The following is a 14,656-nucleotide window of genomic DNA, read 5'->3' on the forward strand; positions in this document are numbered from 1 at the left end:
GTTCCCTTGGTTCCTACCCCCAACTGGCTCCTGTACTTTATCCCACCAGCCACACTCCCTGCTCTCCCCAGTCTGTGCTCCCCCAGTGTATGAGCATAAAGTAGCTTGCTTTCTGCCTGTGTGACCCTCTGCAGTCCTGCCTGTGGAAATCTCTCAACTACTCATGTCTCCTTTACCATTCTCTTTGCCTTTGAGGATTTATACCATTTGATTTTTTTTCTGTCATTTTAGTGGCACTTCAAGAGAGACACAGGACTGGGACACATAGATAAATTGGCATGTTTAACTGGAAGCCCTTTTCTACCTATTTTTTTTTTGTTTGTTTTTGTTTTTATTTGTTTGTTTTTGCAATTCTTGGGATCTAATCCAGGGCCTCGTGCATGCTAGGCAAGGGCTATACCACTGAGCTACATCCCCAGATCATTTTATTTTCTATTTTTGAGGCAGAATTTTCCTAAGTTTCCTAGGCTGGCGTCAAATTTGTGACCCTCCTGTCTCAGCCTCCTCAGGAGCTGGGCAGGTGTGCAACACCACACCTCACTCTGCTGGATTTCTTTTGAATGAATGTGTCTCTCTAAGCTGTGTTGTAATCTTCCCTGCCCTATAAAAGTACAGTGTTTGATAGTATAGTGACCACATTTAGCCTTTGTTGATGATTCAGAGTCCTCCTTATGAACATACATGTTCACCTTGCAATGGTTAAGTTAAGTAGAACTTAACTGTCCCTCCACGATGGGACCCTGATCACAGTTCCCCACAGTGCTAGAATGCTTGACACCTCTTTCCATGACTGCCTCTGTCTCTGGCTGCCTCCCATCCTGTGCATCTGTGCTGGGGTACTGCATGACAGCAGGTTAACTTCTAACTTCCTCTTTTAGAATTGCTAAGCCAGATCACTATGCCAGGCTTTCTTTGGTTGCTGTCCCCCACCCACTACTGCTCTTCCCTATGCTTTCTGCCCTTCCCTACGCTTCCCAAACTTGACCTTGGTGGATGACATCAACCAGCTCCATGCCTCATGCTTCAGTTAGGTTTGACCAATTGAAAATCCTAGCTAAGGTGGGCTGGGGATGTGGCTCAAGTGGTAGCACGCTCACCTAGCATGCATGAGGCATTGGGTTCGATTCTCAGCACCACATAAAAATAAAAAAAATAAAGATATTATGTCCAGCTAAAACTAAAAAAATATATATATATTTAAAAAAAAAAAAAGAAAATCCTAGCTAAGGTTGGAGGCTAGGAGGAAAGTGGTATTAGGGTACTCTATCCCCCCAGCTTTCTCACTTGCTGGGCCTCACAGCAGCAATGTCTGTGTTTTCACCCCCAAACCACAACTGCTGCCAGCCACTCTCTGGGCTCCAGTAGACTTTCCCTCCTCCTCTGGGGTGGAGGACATGGTCACAGCCCCCCACTGTTGCCACTATTGCTGACTCCAGGGCATCTAACCTTTCCTTGTGGATTTCTCTCAACCTGTGCCTAAACTCTCCTCTGGTACCTGGGGCGTCAGGGGTGGGGAGCGGCGTGGGGGGGGGGGCATCTGTTTCCTGCTGAGATCTGATCAGTACAGAAACCTTGCCTGATTTGCATCTAACACAAGAATAAATAGTTCCCTAAATTCACCCAGCAAGACCATGGTAGAAATCCTGGGTATGAGCTTTGTGACATCTCAGGGACACACAGGGACTTTTGTTTCATTTTATTCACATCCTAGTTTTTTAACTGTGATACAGATAATAAAGGGCACTGGATTACTGACTTCTTACTAGAGTGTATATAAAGAAACCAGGAGAATTCACGATGACGTCCGGAAGTTATATGTCAGGCTGGCAAATATCAACAGCTTGGGGGAAAATATCTGGTTTCCTGATCACGGATCCCTGTTAGGTCTGGAAGGTGAAGCTGAGTATTTGGGGACATCCAGGCCGAGTGATTCCCCCAGGCCTCACATGAGGACTCTCTCAGGTGGACCCACCCTGCCTGTGTGTTTTCTGGTCAGTTTGGCTCTTTGATGCCTTTGTTCTGAGGAAAGTCGTCTGCTTGTCTATTTACTGGGAAACCCAGGCTTGCCCCTGGTTACATCTCACAGTCCAAGGAGCAGCCTGGTGCCCAGCTGCCCTGTGTCCACCTCCATGCCCAGCCTGCACCACTCTCCTGCATGGACACTCCCTGATTCTCTTGCCGCCTCAGTCGCCTGGCCCCAGTCAGCCCTCCTTTGTCTCTGCTTTGTGTAACTGTCTGAAGAGCGCATATCTCTAGGGGAAAAAATCAAGAACTCCTATGACCACTCATTTCCTGAAGCACAAAAAAAGAAACATTTCATAATTGCCTCTTAAAGAAGTCAACAGGAAGGGGTAATGTCACTCCAGCTAGCAAGGGGTTGCTGTCATGAGTGGTGAGGTGGCACATGGGGCTGAGGTGCCAGCCAGAAGCAGCACAGGCAGACCCCTCAAGACCCAGACCTCCCTGTGACCCACTCCTGCAAAGCTGTGGGCCCTCAGCCCTACTGGACCAGTGGAAGGTGTCACTCCATTCCACAGGGAGGGGATTGAAGCCAAGGAAGCAGAAAGTTGCAGCCTCAGTAGAGAGACGCTTTCACACCCCTCTGCCTTATCCATGTTGCTGTCACTTCTAAGGATTTTTTTTAACCTAGCCACCCATCCTTGAGTGATACATCTTTTATCAGTTCAGCTTGTCCTCTTGCAGCCCAAGCTGCTCTGAGTCCTTTGGCCAAATGAGCACAGCTAAGGCCCCCCAGCGTCCCTGTCCAGCAGAGGTGCAGGAGGCCCCATTCTGTTCACTCTTTGCTCATAGATGGTATATAACCTTCAGGGACACTGCCTGCAGACCCTGCCTACTTATTCTGTATCGATGGTGGGGGACCTGGAGGGATGGGGGAAACGTGCTCAGGCCCCTCCCACAGCAGGAGGTTCCTGGTTCATGTTTCTGAAAAAGCAGATGGGATCCAAGTGGGTAGAACACCTGTGTGTGAGCCCATGTCCTGTCTTATCCTGTCTAAGCTGCCTGTGGTTTGAGCAGAATATGCTGGAAGTTAGCCATCACAGCTGCCACCAAGCACAGAGAGTTAGGGAAGCTCTCAGCCATGCACTCAAAGCTGAGCTTGATATAGTCCTCAGCAAGATGTTGTAAGTTCCTAATCTGGAGACAGAGGCCAGGGAGAGTGGGCATGGTCTGGAGCCCGGAGCTGGCTATTGCCCACAAGCACAGACACCCTGAGTCAGACCGCCTCCCCTGAGTCAGACCGCCTCCCCACCCACCATCATGGTCAGAGCCTCAGCCTCAGGGAAGTCCGGCTGCCACCTCTCCATAAGTGGCCCTGTAGCGGTTGTGCTGAGTGATCCACTTCCCTAGGGTGGGATGGGGTGAAGTGGACCCATCTTGGTCCCATTACACACCATTACACACTGATGCAACCAGATTTCAACACACGCTGCTGAAGAAGCACATTACCCCAGCATGCTGCAATACCTCCTCTGCCTGTGCGTGAGGCTCCGAGTTGGCAAAGGTGGGCATCTCCCACCCCAGCATCTCACTACACTCACCTGCAAGTAGCTTTTTTTTTTTTAATATTTATTTATTTTTTTTTTTAGTTTTTGGCGGACACAACATCTTTATTTGTATGTGGTGCTGAGGATCGAACCCGGGCCGCACGCATGCCAGGCGAGCGTGCTACCGCTTGAGCCACATCCCCAGTCCTGCAAGTAGCTTTTGACAGGACCTCTTGAGGCCTTTGAGTGGATTTCTTTCCCAGTGCCTTTTACTCCTGGATGGGATATTAGAAAATACAGATGCTTCAGCCTTGCCCCCATCCTAAAGATCTAACTAAATTGATATGGGTTTCCAAAGAAATTTTTTTAATGAAAACTTTTTTTTTTTTTTTGCACAGAGGATTGAACCCAGGGGTGCTTTACCACTGAGCCACATCTCCAGCCCTTTTTTGTATTTTATTTAGAAACAGGGTCTCATTGAGTTGCTAAGTGCCTTGTTCAATTGCCAAGGCTGGCTTTGAATTCACAATCCTCCTGCCTCTGTTGTAGGGACAAACGAGGCAAGGCACTGAAGATAAGTTTTATTTGGCTGCACCAGGTTCAGAGGGCACAGCTTTTGCTGTAATCAGTTAATCCTCTGAGCCCTGAATTCAGGGAGTTTCAGACTTTTATACCCACCATGTAAGGGGAGGGGCTCAGAAGTTCCTAGTCTGCAGAAGTTCACATAAAAGCATCTTTTTCTTTCACTGTTCTGGGCAAATTAACTCTTCCAGGACAACACCTGAGAAGGGGAGAGCCTCTTCTCCCCTTTCTTTCCTCCCCATGCCAGCTGTTACCATGGAGCCCATTTGTAACTTATCTTAAAAGTGTAGACATCTCTGTGAAGCCCAGCTCAAGGCCAGAGGCCTTGTTTGCACATTTCTTCAAAGTACTATACGGACACGTTTGTGAAAAACTAGTAAGGGGGTATCCAGCACCTGAAGTGCTGGTATCTTCTCGGCCAGTAGCCAAGTAAACAGGGTGACACGAAAATAGGAAGTTTATGTACAATGGACTCTTTTGCTGACAGTCCTAAAATCAGCCATGGTGAAGAGGGCTTTTCTGTGGAGAAAGGAGGTGCCACTTCACCTCAGCCTCACAAGCTGCTGGGATGACAGCCATGGCCAGCATGCCAGCTTAAATAAAAGCTTTATTAAAGGACAGCATACATGTAAAAAAAAAAAAATTGCGCAAACCATAAGTGTAAAGCTTGGTACATTTTCACAAAGTGAACTTAGGCCAAGTAATCGGCGTCTGGATCAAGAAACGGAAAATGGGGAGCAACCCCTACATGTGCTTCGAGTCACTACCGACTTCCAAGGCTAACCACCAGCGCACTGGTTTCATTAATGAGGTTCTTGGCATAAAAGTTAACTAGTGAGATCGAAATAAACACACAGACTCAGTTACCTTTTTCTATGACCAGGTCCGAGACGGCTCCCCCTCTGGTTCCCACCTCGAACCACCCAGTAGGGCAGCAAGGATTACTCAGGGCTAGCAGGAGAGAGAGAGAGGGAGCACGCCAGGGAGTAGCCTTTTATTGGGGAACAAGAAATTCAGGGGAGAATTCCATCCAGTGAAGGTTGAGGGGGGCTGCACTCCAAATTCAGGGTTAGTGATTGGCCCCAGGGGTCAGTGGTCAGTCACACCCCCACACAGACAGGCTCTCGCACCAGGAGAGGGCTGGGAAAGCTCCGACACAGTTTAGCCAGAGCGCCTCAGACCCAAACCAGGAGTTGCCCAGTCACGTTGCCCACACTAACCAACAGCCTAGTTTGGTTCAGGCCACTGGTACATGTAGTGTGTGAATGAAGTCTTACAGTAGATACCCTTTTGTCTCTGACTTCTTCCATTCAATGTTATATTTGTGAGATGATTCATCCAAGCCATTGTGGTTGTTCATTCCTTGCTGAGGAGTACACTACTGCTGGACTGTTTCTCCATTTATCTGCCCATTCTACTGTTGATGGATATTTGGATTTTAGTTGCCAGTTTGGAACTATTATGACCACTCTTGCTGTGCACATTCCAAAGTGGATCTTTAGAGAACATGTCTACATTTCTGTTGGGTTTAGACCAAACAGTGGAATTGCTAGACAAGTCTGGTTGTAAGTAGTTCAGCTTTTGTACCTTATGCTAAATAATTTTCCAAAGTGCTGTACCAATTTCCACTCCCTCCAGTAATGCATGAGAGTTCTGATGCCACACATCTTTGCTGACAATTGGTATTTCTTCCTTTTTTTTTCTGTATCAGTCATTCTAGTGGGTGTATAGTGGTGTCACAGTCACAGTGTGGTTTTAGTTTGCATTTTCCTGGTGAGGAATAAAGTTGAGCACCTTTTCATATGTTTATTGGCCATTTAGGTCTTCTTTTTGGAAGTGCCTGTGGAAGTATTTGAATATGAGCACTTTTTAAACTCCTTAGGTAACTCTAATGGAAAACAAAGGTTGAAAACCATTGAACTAAACCACAGTTTAGTATTTGCTGCTTCCTTTTTCAATTTCCTGCCCTTGTGCTTAAAGATGTTTGGATCCAAGTGGACCTCATGGATGTGGAGAAAGATAATCATCTCCCCATGTAAGATGCGCCTCCCAGGAAGAAGCAAGAGTTTGGCATGTTGAGAATCTTTAGGAATGTGGCCTCCACTTTAGAAGGGTCCAGGGAGGGCCTGTGTTGTCCGCAACTACCACAGACATTTCCTGACCACAAAAATGGCTCCTTGTCTGTTCCCTTGGAGCCTCGGGCTATTGTATGGAGGAAGTGGAGGGCCCTATGCCAGGTACTTCCCAGTTTTTTGGCCAGTGAGAATGGGACCCAGCTCATGTGGGAGTTATGGTTAGTCTAGGGACAGTGGAGCATGTGTTCCAGGGACCTAGGTAGTGGAGGGAGGTCTTTGTCCTGAGTGGGAGCATACATGGGTCCAGACTTGGCCAGCTCTTGAATTCTGTGGGTTCACATATGGGTCCCGTATTGCACCTGGAGTAGCCTCCTCCATCCTCTGCCCTAGATTGCCCTCCCACAGGAAACCTTGCTCCAGGACCATCCCTGGCCTCCCCACCCCTCCCCAACCCTTCACTCCTCTGAGATTGGCAGCACTTGAATGAGAGCACAGAGAGGCTCCTAATGACATGTCATCTTAATTGAGTTCCCATTATGTCTTCTGTGCTCGTCACACTCCCACTGCTGGACTGTACCCTCATCCCAGAGATGTGGGGCATTTCTTTGTGCTCCCCCACAGTGAGTAAAGTGCCTTTTGGTAACTCAGTACAGCATCTTCCAACTTGAGAAGGAAGATACAGACCACATATAGACTTGAGCTGTTCAGGCATCGAGCCAAGCTGCCCTCTGGAGGCTCCACATTGGCCCACATGCACATATCAGTCTGCTGAGGAGCTCAATGCAGTGAGTCTGGAGTTGAACCACTGGCTGGAGCTAGAATGCTGGTGCCTGCACTGGGTATGCACTAAGCCTGCCCAGGCAGAACTCCCTGGTGGGTTTCATTGTACTACCCAGAGATCAGTGGGAGGAAGCAACTCATCAGTGCTGTCCTGTGTGCTCCTTGAAAAGAGCAGGGTCCACCTTTTATCCACTGAAGTCCTGCCATATGCATGGCATGAGATAAGGAGAAGGACACACATGGACAAAGTTGATATTTTGGAGGCTGGGGGCACAGAGATACTCTGGGCTCTAGGTTGTGCCATAGCCCATGAATTCAAACTTATCTTGGAAATTCCTCCAAGCAGAGGGCACTCATGTCTGTTAGTCCAACTGCAGGTGCTGAGGTTTTCCTAATTGACCCAAATGGTAGGCTGTAGCAGCCAGTGACCAGCTTGTCGTTTAAACCTGGAATGACAAGAAAAACCCATCTTCCTACCATGCAGGAGAGTTCTAATTCCTTCACATCCTTGCCAACAGTTGGCATTTTCTGTCTTCTCCATGTTGGCCATCAGAGTCCCGTGAAAAGAGAGAAACCTTCCATGAGCCTATATCCCAGCCTCCCCCTTTTCTTCAGGGATTCCACCACTCCACAGCAAACGTGCTGTGTTAATCAGCCTTCCTTCACTGTGACAGAATACCTGAGGAAAAAAACTATTGAAAAGAGGAAAAACTCATTTTGGCTCACAGTTTCAGAAGTTTCACTCCTAAGCTTCATTGCTTTGGGCCTCTGGTGAGGTAGACACCATGGCAGAAGAGCATCATAGAGGAAAGCTGCTCACCTTATGACAGCCAGAAAGTGGGGGGGGGGGGAGAGAAAGTGAGATATCTGGGACAAGACAAACCTTTCCGGGGGCACCCCAGTGACCTTCTTCCCCCTTCCTGGGGACACCCCCAGTGACCTTTTTACCCCCACTGGATCCTACCTCCTAAAGTTTCTGCCATCTCCCAGTAATGCCATCAGCTATGAACCCATCAAGGTATTAATCCACTGATAAGATCAGAGTCTTCATGAGCCACTCACTCCCCAAGAGCCCCACCTATGCTACATTGTGGACCAAGCCTTCAGCATACAAGCTTTGGGGATCATATTTCAGATGCAAACCATAACATGTGTCCTTCCATTTTCTCAACCTGAACCTCCGAAGTCTCCCCCACTGGCTCCTCCTGTGAAGCATCTGACATGCTCCCATCTCCACCGTCTGTGCAGTGCTGTCCTCCAGCCCACCTCACCTGTGGAGTCCATCCAGGCTGCTCTCCTCTCCACGGTCCTCCTCATCAACCACTCATGTATCCAGCAAGTATTTATTCTGCACCTGCCTGTGCTGGGTGTGGTGGAGATTCAGTGTTGAATGAGACCACCAGTCCTGCTTCCATCAAGCTCATAATTAAATAGGGAAGACAGACATCAATATTATCAAATGCTTATGGAACGGCAGTGGTGACATGTGCTGCCACAGTGCAACAGCTTCGTGCCACTTCCTTTCTCTGCACTTGTGCACCTACAAACATCTGCTTGTCCTTCGAGCTCGTATTCTCCCTCATCTGCAATACCTTTCCGACCACCCCCACACACAACAGGGTGCTCTTCTGTTCCCATGGATCTCCACAAAGGCTGAAACCCAGTGGTAGAGACCAGATCACCCTGACTTTGGACCCCTTGTGGCCCAGCTCAGTGGAGGTACTCAGGAGTTGAATGAGATTTCCTGCCAACATTGATCCAACCAGTGTGTGAACATTTCTAGGGTCCAAGAATCCATGCTTTCTTCTCTTTCTTATATAGCCTTTAGTTTCTTTTTTCTCATTATAAAAGGGAATGACAAGGTAAATATATTTAATACTGAACTTTATACTTTAACATGGTTAAGACGGCAAATTTTGTGTTATATGTGTTTTACTGCAATTTTTGGAAATGCAAAGAATAAGTACAAAAGGAGAAAGGGGGGTTCTCATATTACTGAGAAAAGACAAAGTATTTGTTAAGATAAAACTGGATTAAAACAAAAGTAATTTGGATTAGGGAAATTCGAATCAAAACCAGAATAAGATACCACTTCATACTCTTATTTAAGGTGGCCATTATAGAGGGAAAAAAAAAAAACAGAAAATGACAAGTGTTGGCAAAGATGAAAAGAAATAGGAAACCTTGTACATTATTGATGGAAATGCAAATTAGTGTGGTAACTGTGGAAAACAGAATAATGGTTCTTCCAAAAATTATCATATGATCCAGTAGTTCTTCTAGGAATGTACCCAAAAGAATTAAAAGCAGGGATTCAAAGATATATTTTATTGTGTTTGTCAACTTTCCATCACTGTAACAAAACATCTGAGGTAATCAACTTAAAGAAGAATAGGTTTATTTTGACTCATAGTTTCATAGGTTTCATTCCGTGATCATTTGACCCGATTGCCTTTGGTCCTGTGGTGAGGCAGTAAGTATATCATGGTGAGACTGTGTGATGGAGGAAGTCACTAAACTCATGGGGGCCAGAAAGCAAAGAGAAAGGTAGAAGCAAGGCAGTGGTCCTAATATCCCCTTCACAGACACACCACCAATAACCTAACCTCCTGAAGGCTTCACTTCCTCCCAATTGTGCCACAGGCTGGGGACCAAACCTTCAACACATGGGCCTTTAGGGGACACTTCATATCCAAATTATAGCATTTGTCCACCAGTATTTGTGGCAGCACAGTCACAATAGCTAAAAAAAAGAAACAACCCAATTGTCCAACAGATGAATGGATAAACAAAATGTGTTTTATGCATACAATGAAATATTATTCAGCCTTAAAAAGGAATAAAATTCTGCTACATGCTACAACTTGGATGAATCTTTGCTAGGAAGTTCAAAATTTCCCTCTGAAGTTTCAAAATAAACGAATCTATTAAAATAAACTAACAATGGACAGATTAACATGAGAAAATTATTAGCAAGCTCAAGCATAGATGACTCACAGAAGAATGATTATGCAATAATCCACCAAGTTTTAGAAACTTATGTACTCTTACTTATTTTCTTTTGGTGCTGTAGATTGACCCCAGAGCATTACATATGCTAAGAACATATTGAGCTATACCCTGGTGGTCCCTTATTCCTTTCTCTGTAAGGGAGATAGAAATAGAGGTCATAAGCAATTTAACGGGGTAATAAATTATTTTTAGGGAAGAGAATGAGCCCAGAGAACAAGCAATGACTGGGAAAATGTTCTGTTTGGTTTTCAGTTCTGTGTTTAGTTTAATTACCTTTTATTTTTTTAAAAAAAAAAACTCAGTAAGAAGATTTGAAGACCATTGTGTTCTTGGGTGGATCTGCTCTATAGGTAGATGAGGAAAAAACTTCAGGGAAATCTTTTGCTTGTATTTCCTTCTCTCAAATGCTCTCAGAGGTCCAGAACAGCATATGTTGGGGTATCAATTTCTGATCCCCAACATCTTGAAGACATTATGCTAAGTGAAGTAAGCCAGACACAAAAAGACAAATAGTGTATGGTTCAATTTATATGAGTTGCTTAGAATAGTCAAACTCACGGAGTCAGAAGGTAGAACAGTGCGAGATAGAAGGAGGAGAGTTCAGTTTGGAATGATTAAAAGTTCCTAGAGATGAATGGTGGGGCGCACAACAGCCTCAGAATGGTACACTTAAAAATGGCTAAGATGGTAATGGTTATATGTATTTTACCAAAATTTAAAAAATAATAATGGGGGTATATTGTAAAGATGTTAGAAAGTTTTAGTTTTTTTAATAGTATATTAATTTGCTAATATTTCATTTTATTAGTATATTAGGGGTGAAGAGAAAGTTATTCACCATCACTAGGTAAAGACAGCCTCTGCAAAAATTTCAGTATGTATCTTCCCATTCTTGTTCTCTGTCTAAGGAAGAATGTGTGTGTGTGTGTGTGTGTGTGTGTGCGCCTGTCTGCCTGTCTGTCTTCAGATTAGGCCACACTGGACCTATAGGAAGAATCTCCTCACTCTGTGTCCCAATTGTTCCCACTGGCGCTGCCTCATCTCTTATGGCCATCCAGGGCAGGTCTGTCCCGGTTCTGGACATCAGTCCTTTGAATGATTTCCCACAGCTGATCTCACTCCCCTGCACTCCAGGGTTGTGATTCTCTGAAGATGCTCATTTATTTTATGGGTCTAAAAATATGCTACCCAGAGGGACCAGTAATATGTCTAACGGGGTGGAGAGAGGAATGAGGGCCTCTCACACCCTACAGATGCTGCCCATCTTAGCTATGGCCACCTGAGTCTGCAGCTCTTACACTCCCTCAGTCTACTTGTCTGAGCTGTGCTAGGCTCAGGTCCCCAGACGCCTGCCTTGGTGCACTTGATTCTTGGACCTGGTCCTGGGCCTCATGTTCTAGGAATGTACCCAAAAGAATTAAAAGTAAAATAGTGTATTCCTGTTAGTTCTGCCTTAGATCCTGCCTCTCCAGCCTGTTAGGAGGCTGTGATCTGTTGCCACAGGGACAGATCACCCCTTATGAGAGGGCTTGGAAAGGAGTGAGGGTTCCGCAGTCTCAGGCTCCTGCTGGGCTCTGTGGACTTGCAACTGCTTTCTCTGTTCCACCTATGAGAAGTTGTCTCCGACACAGCAGCATGGGTAGGGATAAGCCAGCAGCCAGAAGTATGGCTCCCTCCAGCACAGGAGATCTGTAGGTCATAGGGGCTGTCATGGGCCTTAATCCAGAGCCATGCTGCAGTCTTCACATCCTGTGAGAGGCCCCTCATTTGGGCCCAGCTATGCCCTCCTTCCCCACCTTTGCCACCTAGTCCAGGATCCGGAGCATCACTGATATCATTGGCAGGAAGAAGTGAAGCAAGAGGTCACAGCCACTCAGATGGCCGAACTTCATGTTCATGCCCACTGATTAGGGACCTCCAAGTCCATCCACAGACACATGGCCCTTCTCTCTTGGCTCTGAGGCCTCCACAGAAGGGTTTATTTAATATTGCAGCCAGGATCTTTACAGCCCAGTACTGAGAAGATTATCTTTTTATTGCAACTTTGATTAATGATTGATCAAAAACTGATACTAGAAACACCGAAGAACAAATTTGCCTTAGAGATTAGGAAAGATCTACATCTGCCAGGCTGACTAGGGACCTCTCCACCAGTTCCCTCTCAGATCAAATGAGGGCAGGGGTACATCAGAACTCTCACATGTTTGAGCACACACGCACACACACACAGAAAATAGATTTAAATGTCCTCAGAACCTTTTGGAATTAGGCCTTAAATTGTAAATAAATGGAGCAATGGACAAAACAGAAGACCTAGAGAATGTTAATTAATAGAATGTTGCTTTCTTATTTTTGTTCCTGTTAATGTCTTATTAATAGAATGTTGCTTTCTTATTTTTGTTCCTGTTAATGTCTGTTATAAGTTAGCAGCTTAAAGGGAAATTTGAGGTGTGAGGAAGAGAGAAGTTTGTGTGAATGCCACAGCCTGAGCTTCCTAGAGACCTTGAGTCCCACAGAGCTGCCATCTGAGATGTGTCCAGTACCAGGCAGGAAAAGGAAGGGGAGGGGATACTGAACAAAAAGGTGGTGTTTGGTGAGCATTTGTCCTGGGGTTAGGCCATGCCTCCAGGGTCTTGGGTTGGTTTGATGGTCTCTGAGGCTGGACTGCCACAGTGGAATGCCCAAGCCAAGTCAGTCACTCAGGGTCCCTAACCCATGTCCTCAGAGACTCCAGACAAGGCATGCACTTTCACTGGGTTCTGCCAGTGCTTGCCCTCTGGGAGCCTCCAGGGAACAGGACACTGGCTGGAACCGTATTTCTGCCTCTTAGTTCCTTTGTGGTGCCCTGGGGCACAATGACAAGTGCCCTGCTTCTAAACTGAAACTGGAAATCACAGCCTCACACCTCCGAATGCTGGGGTTTCTTTTCCATGGGGACAGTCCCTGAGGGAGAAGGATGCCATTCAGTGAGGGCAGTGGGGTGACTGGTCTGCAGCATAGTGTGGGGGTGGCTCAGTGCTGCAGGGCTGGCCGACACACTGTGGGCCCTGACAGGCTGCTCTCTCCAGGAATTGCTAATTTCATTCTCACATTGACAGCTTTTCAGTATTGTAGAAGGGGCCCCAGGCTCTCTGCTAATCGGGGCCCGTTTTGTACAGGCTGCCGTCCCCCCTACATACAGGACTTTGTTGGTGGAAGGACATGCCACCTCAAACAGTTTGAATTTAACTGAGGATCAAAGATCAAGAACCCTGGGCTCCTTCTCTAACTCCACCCAATACACACACACATACTTGTTTGTGCTCACCCAGGCCCAAACTAGCAAAGGCACTGCTTTGGGGCAGCTTTGACAGTACCCGCAGATTTCCTGAAGAACCTGGAGGGCACAGGGGGAGCAGCCAAGGTCCATCTCCACCTGCCAACTCCGTCCTGTCCCTTGTCTCTGAAGGAGGAAGTCCTCACAGTCCTTAAATTAAGGACTGAAGTCGCACCCTCTCATAGCCCCATGTTTGTGAATTATCTCCATGGTTATTTGCCTAATGTCTGCCTATTATCACTAAACTTCCTTGAGACCCAGGTCTGGTCTGGGTTGTTTGTTGTGTATCTCAGGCCCTGGAGTAGCACCCAATATACAGTAGGTGCTCAAAACCGATACACGTCTGATGAGTGAGGACAGGCCTCGAAAGACCAACAGAGAGACAGTGCTCCAGCAGGGGGTCTGCATCCAGGTTCCAGTGTCCAGACCCCATCCCAGCCCTCCAAGCACCCTCACTTGAGGATGCTCAAGAGACATGGACAGATGCTCCAGCTCTGCTGCCCATAGCTCCTCACCCCCAGCCCACGGACTGCCTCGACTATCCCAGTATATACAAGCACTTTCTGAGGGCTGTGGGCTTGTGGGGACAGCCTCCCGTGGCATGGATCTGTATGTACCCTGGTTTTGCCCCCTCCCCACCCACCAGCTACACAGATGAATTTCACATAGCCTCATGTAGATAATCAGGGACACTTGGTTTCCTGGGCCATCAAGAAAAGAAAGGCCACTTTCAGCCTGTGGATTGAGAGGAGACAAACTGGGGTTGGGACGTGACCATGATTTTTAAAGCGGGAGGCAGATGAAGGAGGCTGGCAGATGGTTCTCTGGGAGATGTGGATGGAGGAAGCAATCCTGACTCCTGCTGCCACAGACATTTGTCTTCCCAGGTTCACTTTCTCATCAGCAAATGGGGCTTGTTCTTGTGTGTTCCATGAAAGGTGATCAAACAGAAGATAATATGGCAGACTTTGGAACTGAACTACCTGGATAAACACCCAACTCTGTGATTCGTGGGCTATGTGTGACCTTGAATCAATGACTAAATCTCTTTTTGCCTCTTTTTCCCCCCTTTTTCTGTAAAATGGAAGCAGTTCTAGTGAATTCTGTGAGTGGATTCACATTCCTGACGTGTGGTGAGGACTCATCATTGGCAGCTTTTTTTCCCTTAGCCAGAATCGTGAGGGTCTAATGAGATGATGGGTTCGAGCACAGGTCCCAGACTATCAGTCAGGAACCTGGGAGAGTTTTGTGGATATCATGAAGTTCAGTTTCCCTGCCACATTTGTCTGGGGTGGGACAACCATATTAGTTATTTAATGTTAGGCTAGAAGATGTACCAAGGGAGGTGACAAACTGAAACCACCAACCGTTTGAGCTGTAGGCTG

General features: G+C 46.6%; 1 long non-coding RNA gene across 1 annotated transcript in view; it reads left to right on the forward strand.

The window, feature by feature from the left end:
- Nucleotides 1-14,372, forward strand: part of LOC125610698 — a 59,166-nt gene extending 44,794 nt beyond the window's left edge. The window contains exon 5 of the long non-coding RNA XR_007340700.1: nt 8,130-14,372. This is a non-coding gene — a long non-coding RNA (uncharacterized LOC125610698). The remainder of the gene's footprint in view (nt 1-8,129) is intronic.
- Nucleotides 14,373-14,656: the final 284 nt, after the last annotated feature.

This window comes from Marmota marmota, unplaced genomic scaffold (assembly GCF_001458135.2).
Source record: "Marmota marmota marmota unplaced genomic scaffold, marMar, whole genome shotgun sequence".
Taxonomy (NCBI): domain Eukaryota; kingdom Metazoa; phylum Chordata; class Mammalia; order Rodentia; family Sciuridae; genus Marmota; species Marmota marmota.